This window comes from Ursus arctos, unplaced genomic scaffold (assembly GCF_023065955.2).
Source record: "Ursus arctos isolate Adak ecotype North America unplaced genomic scaffold, UrsArc2.0 scaffold_31, whole genome shotgun sequence".
In the NCBI taxonomy this organism is placed as follows: Eukaryota; Metazoa; Chordata; class Mammalia; order Carnivora; family Ursidae; genus Ursus; species Ursus arctos.
The window spans coordinates 4,605,601-4,622,142 of NW_026622997.1; the positions used below are offsets into that span (position 1 = coordinate 4,605,601).

The window sequence follows — 16,542 nt, forward strand, 5'->3', positions numbered from 1 at the left end:
TAAGACACGTTCGGGAGTGAGTCACTTTCTAGAGACATTAAGTACACTGTACCAAATCGATGAATCCTACAAATTCTATCACAGGAACATTAGGCCCTTCAGTTCTGTGGTTTATGAATGGCCAGATTTTGAAGGGCTCTTTCAAGGAGTGCAATTTATTGTTGATTAGTTAGGCATGTAGTGGAAGGTCTTGAAGAGAAACACAAGGAAGAAGAATATTTTCTGGAGATATAAAATAGGTGTAGAATGGATCTTGGTATTAGATGAGCTGAAGCTTTTCAAAGTATTTCTAGTTTCCAAAAATAGTCTGCTAGGCCAAAGGAGGTGGTGGGAATGGATTATAGCTGAATTTGGAAGTTTAGGCTAGTGTTACTTTAGTATATAATCAATATAATTTACTCATTTATTCAAAAATGTTGAGTTCTTAAAATGTGCCTGATATTTTACTAAACTCTGGGCATACCACTGTCAACAAAATAGTCGCGGATTTATATTCTAGTAAAGAAGAGAGATAAAACATGTAAAAAATATAAATACACATTAGGTTATGTGCTGTTAATGAAAGCAGGGGTCCTGCTTTAGATATTATAGCTGGGAAAGGTGTCTCTAAGGAGCTGACCATATGAACTAAACTCTGAGGGATAAGAGGGCGGCCATTTAAAAGCCAGGAGAGAGATGTCACGGACCGATAGCAAGAGTGAAATGCTCTGAGTTGTACATGAGCTTAATGTCATGTAAGAACAAAGAGGAGACCACAGTGACTGAAATGCGGTTATTAAAGGAGAAAATTGTAAGAAAGAAGGTTTGAGGGAGACTTGTAGACCATGGTAAAGAGGTTCAGTTTCATTTCAAATATAGTAAGGAACCACTGTAATAACGTGATCTGGTTAATTTTTTTTTTTAAAGATTTTTATTTATTTATTTGACAGAGAGAGAGACAGCCAGCGAGAGAGGGAACACAAGCAGGGGGAGTGGGAGAGAAAGAAGCAGGCTCGTAGCAGAGGAGCCTAATGTGGGGCTCGATCCCAGAACACCAGGATCACGCCCTGAGCCCAAGGCAGATGCTTAACGACTGCGCCACCCAGGCGCCCCATTGTTAATTTTTCTTAATTTGTTTTTTTTTTTTTTAAAGATTTTATTTATTTATCCGACAGAGATAGAGACAGCCAGCGAGAGAGGGAACACAGCAGGGGGAGTGGGAGAGGAAGAAGCAGGCTCATAGCGGAAGAGCCTGATGTGGGGCTCGATCCCACAACGCCGGGATCACGCCCTGAGCCGAAGGCAGACGCTTAACCGCTGTGCCACCCAGGCGCCACTCTTAATTTGTTTTTATTGTGAAAAAAAAGTCACAAATTCTTTTGTAGTAAGTACAGAACAAAGACCTTTTTTCCTCTGAACCATTTGGGATTTATTTGGTCATCTGATATCCCATCATCCCTTAATACCTTATATACTCTCATACACAGCTATCATGCAGTCATCAAAATCAGGAAATTCCTGCTCATATACTGCTGCCCCTAATGCTCAAACCACTCTCAATTTTTACCAGTTTTCCCAGTAATGACTTTTATAGCAAACCAACCCAAAGCAGAATCATTTGTTGCTTTTAATTCATGTCTCTTTAGTCTTCTTCAGTCTGGTGCGGTTCTTCAGTCGTGCTTTTACTTTCATGACCTCAACAAGGAGGCTATTATTAATACCTAGAAAAACAAAAACGTACAAGAAAGGAGAGTAATCATAATACAAGATATGACCCAGCTGTATGTGTTTCTTTTGTCGTTATCATAATGTAAACACTAAATACTAATTGACCGTCAAAAGTTTGATAAAAACATCTGAGACGGGGCGCCTGGGTGGCACAGCGGTTAAGCGTCTGCCTTTGGCTCAGGGCGTGATCCCGGCGTTGTGGGATCGAGCCCCACATCGGGCTCCTCTGCTGTGAGCCTGCTTCTTCCTCTCCCACTCCCCCTGCTTGTGTTCTGTCTCTCACTGGCTGTCTCTCTCTGTCAAATAAATAAATAAGATCTTTAAAAAAGAAAAAACATCTGAGGGGATGCTGAGATGGAACATGAGGTGTATGTATACCCCACTTAGGTGGAGTCTAAGAGCTAAATCCTCCTTTTCATTAGAAGGAAGTCAATAAATCATGCCTGAAAAGCAGGGGGGGAAATCCCCAGCCAACAAACAAGTAGCATAAGAATGTTATTTAGAAATCTGAAGATAAATGCTGAAAGAAACCCTGGAGAGTAGGACTTGTGAATGAGAAGCAGTAGCAGAAAGGGGTGAGGTCCGAAGTCTCATTACAAGTCTTGTAGCTTACTTTCTTTTTCAGAACTACTTATATGCATTACTTAATAAAAATAAAATAAACAAGTGAATGGGAGGTGGGATGATATAGCAAAGTAGAGAACTCTTTCAAGAAAGTGTGTATGAAGGGGGCGCCTGGGTGGCACAGCGGTTAAGCGTCTACCTTCGGCTCAGGGAGTGATCCCAGCGTTATGGGATCGAGCCCCACATCAGGCTCCTCCGCTGTGAGCCTGCTTCTTCCTCTCCCACTCCCCCTGCTTGTGTTCCCTCTCTCGCTGGCTGTCTCTATCTCTGTCAAATAAATAAATAAAATCTTAAAAAAAAAAAAAAGAAAGAAAGTGTGTATGAAGGACGAGGAAGGGCGAGGCAGTGGCTGGGGAATGGTGTGGGTGGGGAGGAGTAAAGATGGATATCATGAGAACAATGTTCAGTCCAGGGACCTCTGTGATTCGACTGCCTGAGGAGCTTGCTATCAATGAGGTCTCAGTGTCGCCCCCTCAAGCTTACTGAGTCAGGATCTCTAGGGGTCAGAGCCTCAGAACGTAGGTTAATAATTCCCCTGAGTGATAATTATGCACACTGGACCAAAGCTTGTTTGGATGCTGATGGAAAGGATCCATGAAAAGTGGAGGGAGAAAAGATAGGAAGAGGAGAAAACTCACTGAAAATGCCTTGAGGTAGCAGGAGTGTGAGAAGGGATCCAGGACTCCGATGGAGGGGTTAATCCTTGTTAGTTCCTTATAATAGAGTAGGGGTGGGAATGATGGGTTAGTTTATACATCTGCTGGTGGGAAAATGGGTGCCTGTCAGCATCTCTCACACTTGTTCTTTTCCATACTGAAGTGTTGTTCATGTCTATCTCTCGCAGTAGACCAGGAGTTCCATAAAGGCAGGGACTATGGCTCTTGTGCACCATTCTTCACCATGGCCTAGCATGTATCAGTGCCTGGCCTAGGGTAGGAGTACCATCAGTGTTTGTTGAATGGCTACGTAAATGACATGTTCAGGATGAGGTGAAAAGATTAATGTTTTAAATCAAATAAGACTACAGTGGGGGATCCCTCGAAGGATGGAGTGCAGAGTGAGGAAGCAAATCAAGAAAAAGATGCAAGAGACATACATATGGGGGAAGAAAGGAGGAGAAAATTCACCCCAAAATCTTCTATGTCATTCAACCTAGACCTCCTCTTTCAAGTCTGCACTTCTCTGTTCTTGACCTGTCATCCTAGAATAAAGGCAAAGGAGATAGATAAGCTGATTAACCTTGTCCTCATAATTAAGGAAGAAAGCTTGGTATTACAAGAAATCAGAGACAGGCGTCAATGGCTCCAGCTCAGGCAGTCAGTTGGAATCACACAAAAGCCCTAATACCTTCTCCTTCAGGCTCTCTTCTTTCGTAGCCGCTACTGACTCAGTGCCAGAGCCCTGGTTTCCTAGTCAGCCTCCAATTTGTTTCTCAGGGTAATTCTGAGGGATGAAGCATGGATTTGAAATCAGGCAACATTCAGGGAAAAAATATTTACTTCGCTTAAGCCTCAGAATCTGGCTCTAATATGGTATTAAGAATGCTGGTGGAGGGGCGCCTGGGTGGCTCAGTCGTTGGGCGCCTGCCTTCGGCTCAGGGCGTGGTCCCGGCGTTATGGGATCGAGCCCCACATCGGGCTCTTCCGCTGGGAGCCTGCTTCTTCCTCTCCCACTCCCCCTGCTTGTGTTCCCTCTCTCGCTGGCTGTCTCTATCTCTGTTGAATGCATAAATGAAATCTTTAAAAAAAAAAAAAAGAATGCTGGTGGAACTTGGATGTTCCGGTTAAAAACAAAACATTTATGCAAATGCAAAGGGAACCAAGATGCCCCTACTCACAGTCACAGCTTGGGGAGAGGACTATGGATTCCCACGAAGACAACATCAGAGGCGTGGTCAGTGGAGCTGCAGTCAGTACTAGCTTTTGCAGAATGGGCAAAAGAGTGAATCACCTTTGCTTCTGAAAGAAGAGACTTGCCAGAGCTTGGCACACCTGCCTCCTTCAGGGGTGGCCTCCATACCCCTCTCCTTTGTTCACTGACAAGTCACCCTGTGCCAGGAGTCCAAAGAACCGTGAAGGAAGCATACAGCAACAGGAGCCATGAAGCAGAAGAGATTTTTACTCCTCATCCTGAAACGATTCACAGGGAAATTCGTCCTCTAGAATGCCTAGACTCCAGGGGAAAGGTGGGCTGCTGAGGCAGAGAGTCAAGGGGCATACCCCAGGGCTTCGACTGAAGATAAAGTTGCAGGAAAAGCACTGAAGGCCAGCCAGAGCCAGGGTAAGCCTCGTGGGGGTGGGGGGAAAGGGAAGCTCCCCAGATTGCTCCACAGTTTGACTCTATAGTCATCTTTTTTCTCATGGGTGTATCTAAGGCATTTGAACCTGCTACGGCAGGGGAGGCCAGAGCTTTGGGTCCTCCCTTCCCAGGGAGGCGCATCTCTGCGCTCTGCGTCCTGCCGTTCAGGCTATTTGGAGAGAGGTGCCCTGTAGGAACCAAAACAGAAGAGGGGGCTAGTCCACCAAATCAGTGGGTGCAGGCATGAGGAGGACCAGGGAGGGAGGCAGAATGGGGACCTCAAACTAGTCATGTGGGAGGGATCCACCCTTTGACACAGAGACAGTCGGAAACCTGTTATCTCTGGGAATGCCTCATTTCCAAAAGAAGCAGAAGGAAAGAAGAGAAGGAAGCAAACGAATCTTACATTTCAATAGGTGTCTATTTGGGGGAAGCTGGAGATCTGGAGGTTGTAAAGACCATCAGACACACTTGAGGTTGTCTCCACGTGTTTTTTCCTAGATGTGGGCAACACATGGCTGTGAGATGTTTGGTGGATTCTCCAAAAGTGGGGACAGTCGATGACACTGAGTGAATCCCTCATCCCGAATGGGTATAGCACCACTAGTTTGCCAGACCTGTTCTTGGCCATGGCTCTGTCAGCATTATCAGGGCATCCTAACTCATAAGGGTCCTTGTTTCTAGGCCTTACAACTAGCAGTGGGTTAAAATTTATACCTTGTAATTCAGTTGTGCAAGGAAACAAATGTGACTTGACTTGCTCTAACTTATCTGAGTTTGTTCTTGGACTCTTGCTCTCCCCAGTAGCAGGCAGGACTGTATTGAGGGATGAGGATGAGGATATGGACTTCCGCTTGCCAAATGTTGGTCTTTCAATTTCATTTTCTTTCTTTTTTTTTTTTCTTTTGAAGATTTTATTTTTGAATGATCTCTATACCCAATGTGGGACTCGAACTCACAACCCTGAGATTAAGAGTCGCATGCTCCACTGACTAAGCCAGCTGGGCATTCCATTCAACTTCATTTTCTTTTAAAAGGTCTCTTGATTTAGTGCAATCTCAATCCAAATACCAACAGCATTTTTCAGAGAACTGGAACAAATAATCCTTAAATTTGTGTGGAACCACAAAAGACCTTGAATAGTCAAAGCAATCTTGAGAAAGAACAACTCTGGAGGTATCACAGTTTCAGGTTTCAAGATATGCTACAAAGCTGTACTAATCAAAAGTGTATGATACTAGCACAAAAGAGTATGATGTAAAAAAAAAAAAAAGCATGATATAGATCAATGGAATGGAATAGAGACTCCGGGAAATAAAATCTTACCTATATAGCCAATTTATCTACAACAAAGGAGGTAAGAATGTACAATGGGAAAAGACAGTCTTTTCAATAAATGATGTACAATGGGAAAAGACAGTCTTTTCAATAAATGATGTTGCGTGTTTGCAACACGCAAAAGAATGGAACTGGACCACTTTCTTATACCGTATACAAAAATAAACTCGAAATGGATTAAAGATCTAAATTCAAGACCTGAAACTATAAAAATCCTATAAGAAAACATAGGATTCAGTGTGGCTTAGTCAGCTGAGCATCTGACTTTGGCTCAGGTCCTGACCCCAGGGTCCTGGGACCCAGCCCAGTATAGGGCTCCCTGCTTAGCGGGGAATCTGCTCCTCCCTGTCCCACTGCTCCTCTCCCCACTCATGCTTGAGCTCACTCTCTCTCTCTTTCTCTGCTCTCTCTCTCAAATAAATGAAAAATCTTAAAAAAAAAAAAGGAAAACATAGGAAATAAGCTCTTGGACATCACCCTTAGTGACGTATTTATGGATGTCTCTTCAGGCAAGAGAAACAAAAGCAAAAATATACTATTGGGACTATGCCCCCCTCCCCTCAAAAAAGTTCTCTGCCCAGGAAAGGAAACCATCAACAAAATAAAAAGGCAACCTACTGAATGGGAGAAGATATTTGCAAACCATATATCCAAGAAGATGGTTAATATCTATAATATATAACAATTTATGCAACTCAACACCAAAAAGCCCCAAACAATCTGATTAAAAAATGGGCAGAGAATCTAAATAGACATTTTCCAAAGAAGACATACAGATGGGCAACGACACATGAAAAGATACTCAAGTCACTCATTATCAGGGAAATGAAAATCAAAACCATAATGAGATACCACCTCACACCAGTCAGAATGGCTGGTATCAAAAAGACAAGAAATAACAAGTGTGGGCGAGGATGTGGAGAAAAGGGAACGCTCGTGCACTGTTGGTGGGAATGCAGACTGGTGCAGCCACTCTGGAAAACAGTGACGTTTCCTCAAAAAAAATTGAAAATAGAACTACCATGTAATCCAGTAATTCCAGTATGGGATATTTATCCAAAGAAAATGAAAACAGTAGTTTGAAAAGATACATGCATCCCTATGTTTATTGCAGATTACTTAAAATAGCCAAGCTATGGAAGCAACCCAAGTGTCCACTCATAGATGAATGGATAAAGAAGATATATATGGATATATATGTATGGAATATTTCTTAGTTATAATAAACAATGAGATCTTGCCATTTGTGATGACATGGATGTACTTAGAGGGCATTATGTTAAGTAAAATAAGTCGCACAGACAAATACCGTACAATTTTACTTCTAAGTAGAATATTTAAAAAACAAAAAATAAATAGAATATATTAAAAAAAACCCAATGAACAAAACATTCTTTTTTTAAAAAAGATTTTATTTATTTATTGAGAGAGAGAACATAAGCAGGGGGAGGGTCAGAGGGAGAGGGAGAGAGAGATTCTCAAGCAGACTCTGCAGTGAGTGCACAGAGCCTGACGTGGGGCTCGATCTCATGACCCTGAGATCATAACCTGAGCCAAAATCAAGAGTCGGATACTCAACTGCCTGAGCCACCCAGACACCCCAAAAGCATTTTTGAATACGGAAAATAAACTGGTGATTGCCAGAGAGGAGGTGGGTGGGGAGATGGGGGGGAAACAGATTAAAGAAGATTCAGAGATACAAATTTCCAATAATAAATAAGTGACAGAGATGAAAAGTACAGCATAGGGAATATGATCAATAATGTTATAAGAACGTTGTATGCTGACAGATGGTGACTACATTTAGGGATGATGGGAATGCTTCACAGCAGGGTCTGGATTGGAGGGTATATAAGTATATGCATAGGTTAAAATTCAACAACTCGAATACTTATGATGTGTCCACTTTGCACACTTTACTGCATATATGTTAGCCTTAATTGAAAAATTAAAAAAAAGAAAACCTTTTAGAGGACTCTTTTGGTTAATATTCAGCCCATATGAAATCCAGTGCCCCCTCGCAGCACTGTTTTTCTCCTTTCAAGAAGTCTCCCCTCCACTTCTTTACCACGTGTTCTCTGAGGTGAATTTATATCCCCCAATGGAGTGTGGAGAAAGGACTCAGGTCCTTCAAGCAGGTCTCTCTTGAGCTCACACTCATCCCATATGGTCAGGTGGTGCCTGTGCTGGTGTCCAACAACCCTACGACACAGTGCTACTCTTGTCTCCATTTTATAAATGAGGAAACTGAGTCACGGAGAAGGCAAGTAAGTTGGCCAAACTCACAAAGCTAGTAAGTATTAGAATCAGCAAGTAAACGAAGAAGGCAGCTTCAGAGCATGTGCTTTTAGCCATCAGCGTGTCATGCACAAACAAGGCTTCCAGTCTGGCTGGTCCCATACCTATCTTCTTCCAACCAGATTGCCTGTTCGCAACCTCATCCTGTATAGAAATTCTGGACCTGCCACTGTTGGAAAGCTAAAATATACGACCGCAGACGCTGCAGAGGCCCAGCCGTGTGGCGTAGTAAAAAACAGGTGAAATCGTCATCAGAAGGCACAGGTCAGAAGAGTCAATGCATTAGGAGCAGATTGCCTGACTGTCAGAGGTCATTTTCTGATGACTATGAAGGGAAGAACATGTAGAGGCTGGAGGCTTAGAACTCTGGTTTGTTTTGCAGAGTAAGAGGCTATCACAGAGTAAGGAATTTCCGGAACCCAGCACTTATGTAAAGTAGGCAGTCTGTAAACACGAGCGCAGGTGTGAAGTTCTTCCTTCTCTTGTGCTGAAAGTTTGATTTAGGAAATTCCTGAGTTCACTGCCTGTCTCCCAGCCTCACTGTGTCCTTCTCCAAGCTGGCTGGACAGGAGTATGCTTTCTCTTTCTGAATCCTCAATTCCAGCAGAGATCTCATCTGCATAAGGAGCTGCAAAACGGCCTTTCCATATGACATGTGGTTTATCAGAAAATGACATAAAAAGAAACACGACCTTCTGTGACATGCAGACCTAGAGGATCGATGTCTCTGACCCATCTTCCGACAAGCTGGCCCCCTGATGGCAGCAGTCGTCCTCGGATTTAGAAGTGAAGCTCCTTCATGAGGTTGTTTACACTTCATCAAATACCTTGAACCACAGTTTGTGTAGAAATGTCTTTGTGTACTTGAGCAGTGGTCTTCCATTTTTCCACTCATATACTCTCAAAAAGAATGTTGAAAAACTGTATATTCCCTCATCTGCTTATGTTGAATCTAACATTCAAATCATAAATTTAGTAATTGCAAAGAATGTAATTTCTACCACATTGTAAATAGAAACACTGAAACAATGAAACAGTTTCACTACTCTTTAAATGCCTCAACTCTGGGACGCCTGAATGGCTCTGTTGGTTAAGCATTGGCCTTTGGCTCTGGTCATGATCCCAGGGTCCTGGGATCGAGCCCCATGTTGGGGGGCTCTCTCGCTCACTCTCTCAAATAAATAAATAAAATCTTTAAACAATAAAATAAAATGTTTCACCTCTGAATGGCATCTCAACTCTGTAGCATCTCAATATTCACCAATATCCTTTTTAGTAGCATATAAGGAAGTTCTTCCTCAACAAGCAAAATTTCACGTAGTTCCTTCTGCGCTGTGAACATTTTCCTTGCCCCACATTATTCTGCTGTAATATTTTTTGCTTGAAGGAGTTTTATTGGCCATGCTGTCATGCTTCTATGCACCAAAGGATATGTTTTGTGTGTTTTTTTCTCATGTTTTTTTTGTTTTGTTTTGTTTTCTGTCTATTCTCAGTTTATGATCTCTGTCATTTGTTTGAAAAGGAAACATACACACTAAAAGAAAACATTACTAACAAATGTACACATCATGAACTTGTGAATTTAAGCTACTAAATTGAAATTTACTTGTCACTTTTTGGTCATATATGTTTTATTGAACAAATTACAATTTGCAACTTCAGAGGAAAAAGTAGTAATACTAAATTTATAAGATTTGTTTTATGATAAAATGCTATGCCTTCAAAATTTTCAGTTATTATATTATCACAAAACAGAAACATGCAAACTAATATGCATAGCATTTTTAAAAGATTTTATTTATTTATTTATTTATTTATTTATTTAGAAATCAAGCCTGAGCGGGGGGGGGAGTGGGGGGGGCAGAGGGAGAGCAGACCCTTAGCTGAGCCTGGAGCCAGAGTGGAGGCTTGATCTCATGACCCTGAGATCATGACCTGAGCCAAAATCAAGAGTCGGGCACTCAACTGACTACGCCACCTAGGCACCCCAGCATAGTATTTTTTACATTAAATTTTTGTTTTAATTCCAGTATAGTTAACATACCGTGTTACATTAGTTTCAGGAGTACAATATGGTGATTCAACACTTTCATGCAACACCCGGTGCCCGTCACAACAAATGTACTCTTAATCGCCATTGCCTATTTCACCCATCCCCCTAGGCGTCTCCCCTCCAGTAACCATTACCTGTTCTCTACAGTTAAGAGTCTGTCTCCTAGTTTGTCTCTCTCTTTTTTCCCTTTATTTGTTTGTTTCCTAAGTTCCACATACAAGTGAAATCATATGGTATTTGTCTGTCTTTGACTGGCTTATTTCCCTTAGCATTATACTCTCTAGCTCCACCCATGTCATTGCAAATGGCAAGATTTCATTATTTTTAGTGGCTGCATAATATTCCATTGTATATGTATATCACCTCTTCTTTATTCATTCATCTATTGATGGACATCTGGGCTGTTTCCATAATTTGGCTGTTGTAGATAATGCTGCAATAAACACAGGGGTACATTTATCCCTTTGAGTTAATGTTTTTGTATTTTGTGAGTAAATACCCAGTAGTGCGATTACTGGATCATAGGGTAGTTCTATTTTTTTTTTTTTTTAAGATTTTATTTATTTATTTGACAGATAGAAAGCACAAGTAGGCAGACCGGCAGGCGGAGGAAGAGGGAGAAGCAGGCTCTCCATTGAGCAGGGAGCCTGACGTGGGGCTCGATCCTAGGATGCTGGGATCATGACCTGAGCCAAAGGCAGACACTTAACCAACTGAGCCACCCAGGCGCCCAGGGTAGTACTCTTTTTAACTTTTTGAGGAACCTCCATACTGTTTTCCAGAGTGGCTGCACCGTTTGCATTCCCATCAACAGTGCTAAGTGTTCCTTCTTCTCCACATTTTCACCAACACCTGTTGTTTTTGTGTTTTTGTTTTTAGCCATCTTGACATATGTGAGGTAATATCCCATTGTAGTTTGGATTTGCATTTCCCTGATGATGAGTCATGTGGAACATCTTTTCATGTGTCCATTGGCCATCTGTATGTTCATGTCTTCTGCCCATTTTTAAATTGGATTATTTGTTTTTTGGGTGGTAAGTTGTATGAGTTCTTTATATATTTTGGATACTAACCCTTTATTGTTTATGTCACTCGCAAATATCTTCTCTCATTCACTAGGTTGCCTTTTACTTTTGTTGATTGTTTTCTTTGATGTTCAGAAGCTTTTTATTTTGATGTAGTCCCAATAGTTCATTTTTGCTTTTGTTTCCCTTGCCTCAGGAGATATATCTGGAAAAATGTTGCTATGGCCCATGTCAGAGAAATTACTGCCTGTGCTCTGTTCTAGGATTTTTATGGTTTCAGGCCTCACACTGAGGTCTTTAATCCATTTTGAATTTATTTTTGTGTATGGTGCAAGAAAGTGGTCCAGTTTCATTCTTCTGCATGTAGCTGACCAGTTTTCCCAGGACCATTTGTTGAAGAGACTTTTTCCCATTGGATACTCATTCCTCCTCTGTTGAAGATTAATTGACCATATACTTCTATAGGTTTATTTCTGGGTTTTCTACTCTGCTGTATTGATCTATGTGTCTGTTTTTGTGCCGGTACCATACAGTTTTGATCACTACAGTTTGTAACGTAACTTGAAGTCTGGAATTGTGATGCCTCCAGCTTTGCTTTGCTTTTTCAAGGTTGCTTTGGCTATTCGGAGTCTTTGTGGTTCCCTACAAATTTAGGGATTCTTTATTCTATTTCTGTGAAAAATGCTACTGGTATTTTGATAGAGATTGCATTAAATGTGTAGATTGCTTTGGGTAGTATAGACATTTTAACAATATTTGTTCTTCCATTCATGAGCATGGAATGTCTTTCCATTTCTTTGTGTCATCTTCAATATCTTTCATCGGTGTTTTATAGTTTTAAGAATACAGGTCTCTTACCTCTTTGGTTAAGTTTATTCCCAGGTACCTTATTATTTTTGGCATAATTGTAAATGGAATTGTCTTCTTAATTTCTCTTCCTGCTACTTCATTATTAGTGTATAGAAATGCAACAGATTTCTGCACACTGATTTTGTATCCTGTGACTTTATTGAATTCATTTATCAGTTCTAGTAGTTTTTTGGTGGAGTCTTTAGGGTTTTCTACATATAACATCATTTCATCTGCAAATAGTCAAAGTTTTATTTTTTCCTTACTGATTTTGATGCCTTTTATTTCTTTCTGTTGTCTGATTGCTGTGGCGAGGACTTCCAGTACTATGTTGAAAGTGGTGAGAGTGGGCATCCCTGTCTTCTTCCTGATCTTAAGGGAAAAGCTCTCAGTTTTTCCCCATTGCATATGATGTTTGCTATGGGTTTTTCATATAAGGCCTTTATTTTGTTGAGGTATGTTTCCGCCCACCTGCTTTGTTGAAGGTTTTTGTCATGAATGGATGTTGTACTTTGTCAAATGCTTTTTTTGCATCTACTGAAATGATCATATAGTTTTCATCCTTTCTTTTCTTAATGTGTTGTATCATGTTGATTGATTTGCAAAAAATGGAACCACCCTTACATCCTGGGAATAAATCCCACTTGATCATGGTAAGTGATTTTTTAAATGTATTGTTGAATTTGGTTTGCTAGTGTTTCATTGAGGATTTTTGCATCTATGTTCATTGGGGCTATTGACCTATAGTGTTGGGGTGTTTTTTGTTTGTTTTTTGTTTTTTGTGGTGTCTTTATCTGGTTTTGTTATCAGGGTAATAGTGACCCCATGGAATGAATTTGGAAGTTTTCTTTCTTCTATTTTTTTAAATAGTTTGAGAAGAATAGATATTAACTCTTTAAGTGTTTGGTAGTATTCGCCTATGAAGCTGTCCGGTCCTAGACTTTTGTTTGTTGGGAGATTTTTGATAACTGATTCAATTTATTGCTGGTAAACAGTCTGTTCGAGCTTTCTATTTCTTCTTGCTTCAGTTTTGGTAGGTTATATGTTTCTAGGAATTTATCCATTCTTCTAGCTGTCCCATCTGTTGGCATATAATCTTTAATAATATTCTCTTACAGTTGTTTGTATTTCTGTGGTGCTGGCTATACCAAAAGAGATGTTGATAAACATTTTAAAAATTTCCTGTCACGTGTAAGACTCTAAGGGTTAAATTTCACATTCGCCAATAACCTTTGGTGGTAAATGGAAAAGTTTTTCTGATGCAATTATTTTCCATATTTTCAAGAAAATATGAAACATTAACTTACCCAATATAGAAAACAATAACAAAATTTATAGTGCTACCAATACACTCATGAAGTGCACGCAACCTCATGAAATGGGTATATATCATCCCCGTTTTTACAGATGAGCAAACTGAGACCCAGAGAAATGCACCCTGTAATAATATGGGAACTAGAATGAAAAAGGTGGGTGGCCGTAAAATGGGAGTTAGAAAAGTTTAACTAGGGGCGCCTGGGTGGCACAGCGGTTAAGCGCCTGCCTTCCGCTCAGGGCGTGATCCCGGCGTTATGGGATCGAGCCCCACATCAGGCTCCTCCGCTAGGAGCCTGCTTCTTCCTCTCCCACTCCCCCTGCTTGTGTTCCCTCTCTCGCTGGCTGTCTCTATCTCTGTCTAATAAATAAATAAAAATCTTTAAAAAATAATAAAAAAAAAAAAAAGAAAAGTTTAACTAGCCTGATGCTCTAACCACGAGGTCTTCTCAGACAGATCAGTTTTAGGCAAAGGATGAGGATCTTAAAAATGATTCCTATACCGGTGATGGGTATTAAGGAGGGCACATATTGTGTGGTGCACTGGGTGTTATATGCAAATAATGAATCATGGAACATTGTATCAAAAAGTGGGGATGTACTGTATGGTGACTAACATAACATAATAAAAAATTATTATAAAAAATGATTCCTGTAAAATATCCAATACCTGCATAATATTCTTTAGAAAGTCTTCATGTACCTCCACGGATTCAGGACAGACTCCATTCAAAGATCATTGTGTTAGACCAACAGTGCAAAAGCATGAAATCTGGAAGGGGCAGCACTAATTCTGTCCACTTCTTAGACTCTGCTTGGACCAAAGATGGTTGGTGAGCTGTGACTTTGTCAAGTTAAAACACGTGTAGGCCTTGTAAGTGTATTCCACGACGAAAGTTAAATAGTGATGATTCCAAACTACATACGTGCTCCAGTTGGTGGGAGTAGCAAGAGACTCACAGCCTGACCATGTGAATTAATCACAAGCTAAATTGTTGACTGTGCTTTTTTGCCTTTCCATCTTCCTCTGTGTTGAAGTGCCCATTGCTTTGAGTCATTTGTTTATCTTTGGAAATCAAAATTTTTATTCAAATGACATGCCTGGTAGTGATATTTTAATAACTTTATTGAAATAGAATATACATACCATATAGCTCACTTGTTTAAAATAGATGCTAGTGGGGGCGCCTGGCTGGCTCAGTTGGTCAAGCGTCTGCCTTCAGCTCAGGGCATGATCCCAGGGTTCTGTGATGGAGCCCTGCCTCTGGCTCTCCACTCAGCAGGGAGTGTGCTTCTCCCTCACCCCTTGCCACTCCCCCCACTCAGGCTCTCTTTCTCGCTCTGTGCTCTCTCTTAAATAAAAAAATAAAATCTTTAGGGACGCCTGGGTGGCACAGCGGTTAAGCGTCTGCCTTCGGCTCAGGGCGTGATCCCGGCGTTACGGGATCGAGCCCCACATCAGGCTCCTCCGCTAAGAGCCTGCTTCTTCCTCTCCCACTCCCCCTGCTTGTGTTCCCTCTCTCGCTGGCTGTCTCTCTCTCTCTGTCAAATAAATAAATAAAAAAATAAAAATAAAAAAATAAAATAAAATAAAATCTTTAAAAAAATAGATGTCAATGATTTTTATCATATTTACAGCGCCGTAATTGGTGAACCCTTTCCCTACGCAGGTTCAAACCTTGTCTGTTTTCTTTTACTTCCTCTCATCCATCTCTTCGTTTTTTCTCTGTTTTGAACCTTATTACTTGCATGTTAGTATTCCTGAATTTATTCTCCAAGTGTCTTCTATTTTCTGGGTGATTTTCATCTCTGTATTGTTTTGTATAATTAAGCTATTTTTCCCACCTGCTCTTCCAGGTTACTAATTTTATTCACAACAGTGGCCAGCCTCTTTCCATTTACCAACTACAGTCTTAAACTTGAAAATTCATATTTACAATTTTTAATTATCTAAATGGATTTCCTCACCTGACTTTCACAGTATGTTTTCCACTGTTTACACCAGTGGGAGGCACCTTTTCAGGGTGTTCAACTCAGCTTCTCCTTCTGGTGCTGAATCCCTTTAAGTGAAATGGTGATGGTGATGGGCCTGCCCAGGGCTTAACATGGCCTCACTGATCAAGATCAACTGGTTTGCTCACACTAGAGCAGCCCAGTAGGTACTGGAAAGCACAGCAGTTTCCACTGCTACAAGTTGGGGTGAATCCCCCAACAAACTACTAATCCTGTCTGAGGGCTCTACCCCCGATGGGGTTTCTCTCACTGCCTTATGAATTTAGGGCAACTCAACCTTCCAAAGTAGCTCCCCTCTGTCCTTCAAGACCTGTAGGAACGGGTAGGCTTCACCCCTGCATCCATGAAAGAGATATGTTCAGCCCTTCTGGGAGGGGACTCATGAGAATCACAGGCTTTACCACAGGTGTCTCTGCTACGAGCCTCTTGAAAGATTAGACCTTGGCCAGAAGGGTTAAAGCTGAAAAGTCCTTCCTTTGGTAAAAGGAAACACTCTTTCTGCTTCTGAAAGGAGCACCGTGAGAGAGAAAAGTGTCAGCTTGCACCTCTATTCTGACAAGTAGGCCAGGTGTAAAGCAAATGGAAATGCCCGAGAAGCTATGATTTTGAGTGAACACGCCCTGCCCCACAGCACATATGACTGCACCTGTCCACCTCACCATGCTCTGCGTCCTCTGCGCACCATGACATGATCTCTGTACCACAGGACGAATCAATGAGCCCATAGAATCCTGGCACCTGCCCTCCCTTCTCATCTCTCCCAATCCCATTCTCCTGTCAATCTGGTGAGTCTCAGAAACACAGTGTTCCTGCTTGAGGCAAGAAGGATTAGAGAAAGGGGACAGGTAGAAATGAGATCTCTGGACTCTACTGTGGAGATTTGAATGCCAAGTGCGTTCTGGCATGGAGGGCCTCTCATATAACAGGGAAATTCAACTCAGCACTGTAAACATTCACTCATGTGCACACAGAGATTCTGTTATATATTTTGGATGTGTTTATTTCTTAGCTAAAAGACCAATA

The 16,542-nt window shown here is 41.3% G+C and overlaps 1 protein-coding gene across 1 annotated transcript in view; it reads right to left on the bottom strand.

Moving 5' to 3' along the window:
• The window catches only part of MUC21 (mucin 21, cell surface associated), a 63,227-nt gene that overhangs the window by 22,565 nt on the left and 24,120 nt on the right, over positions 1-16,542 (bottom strand).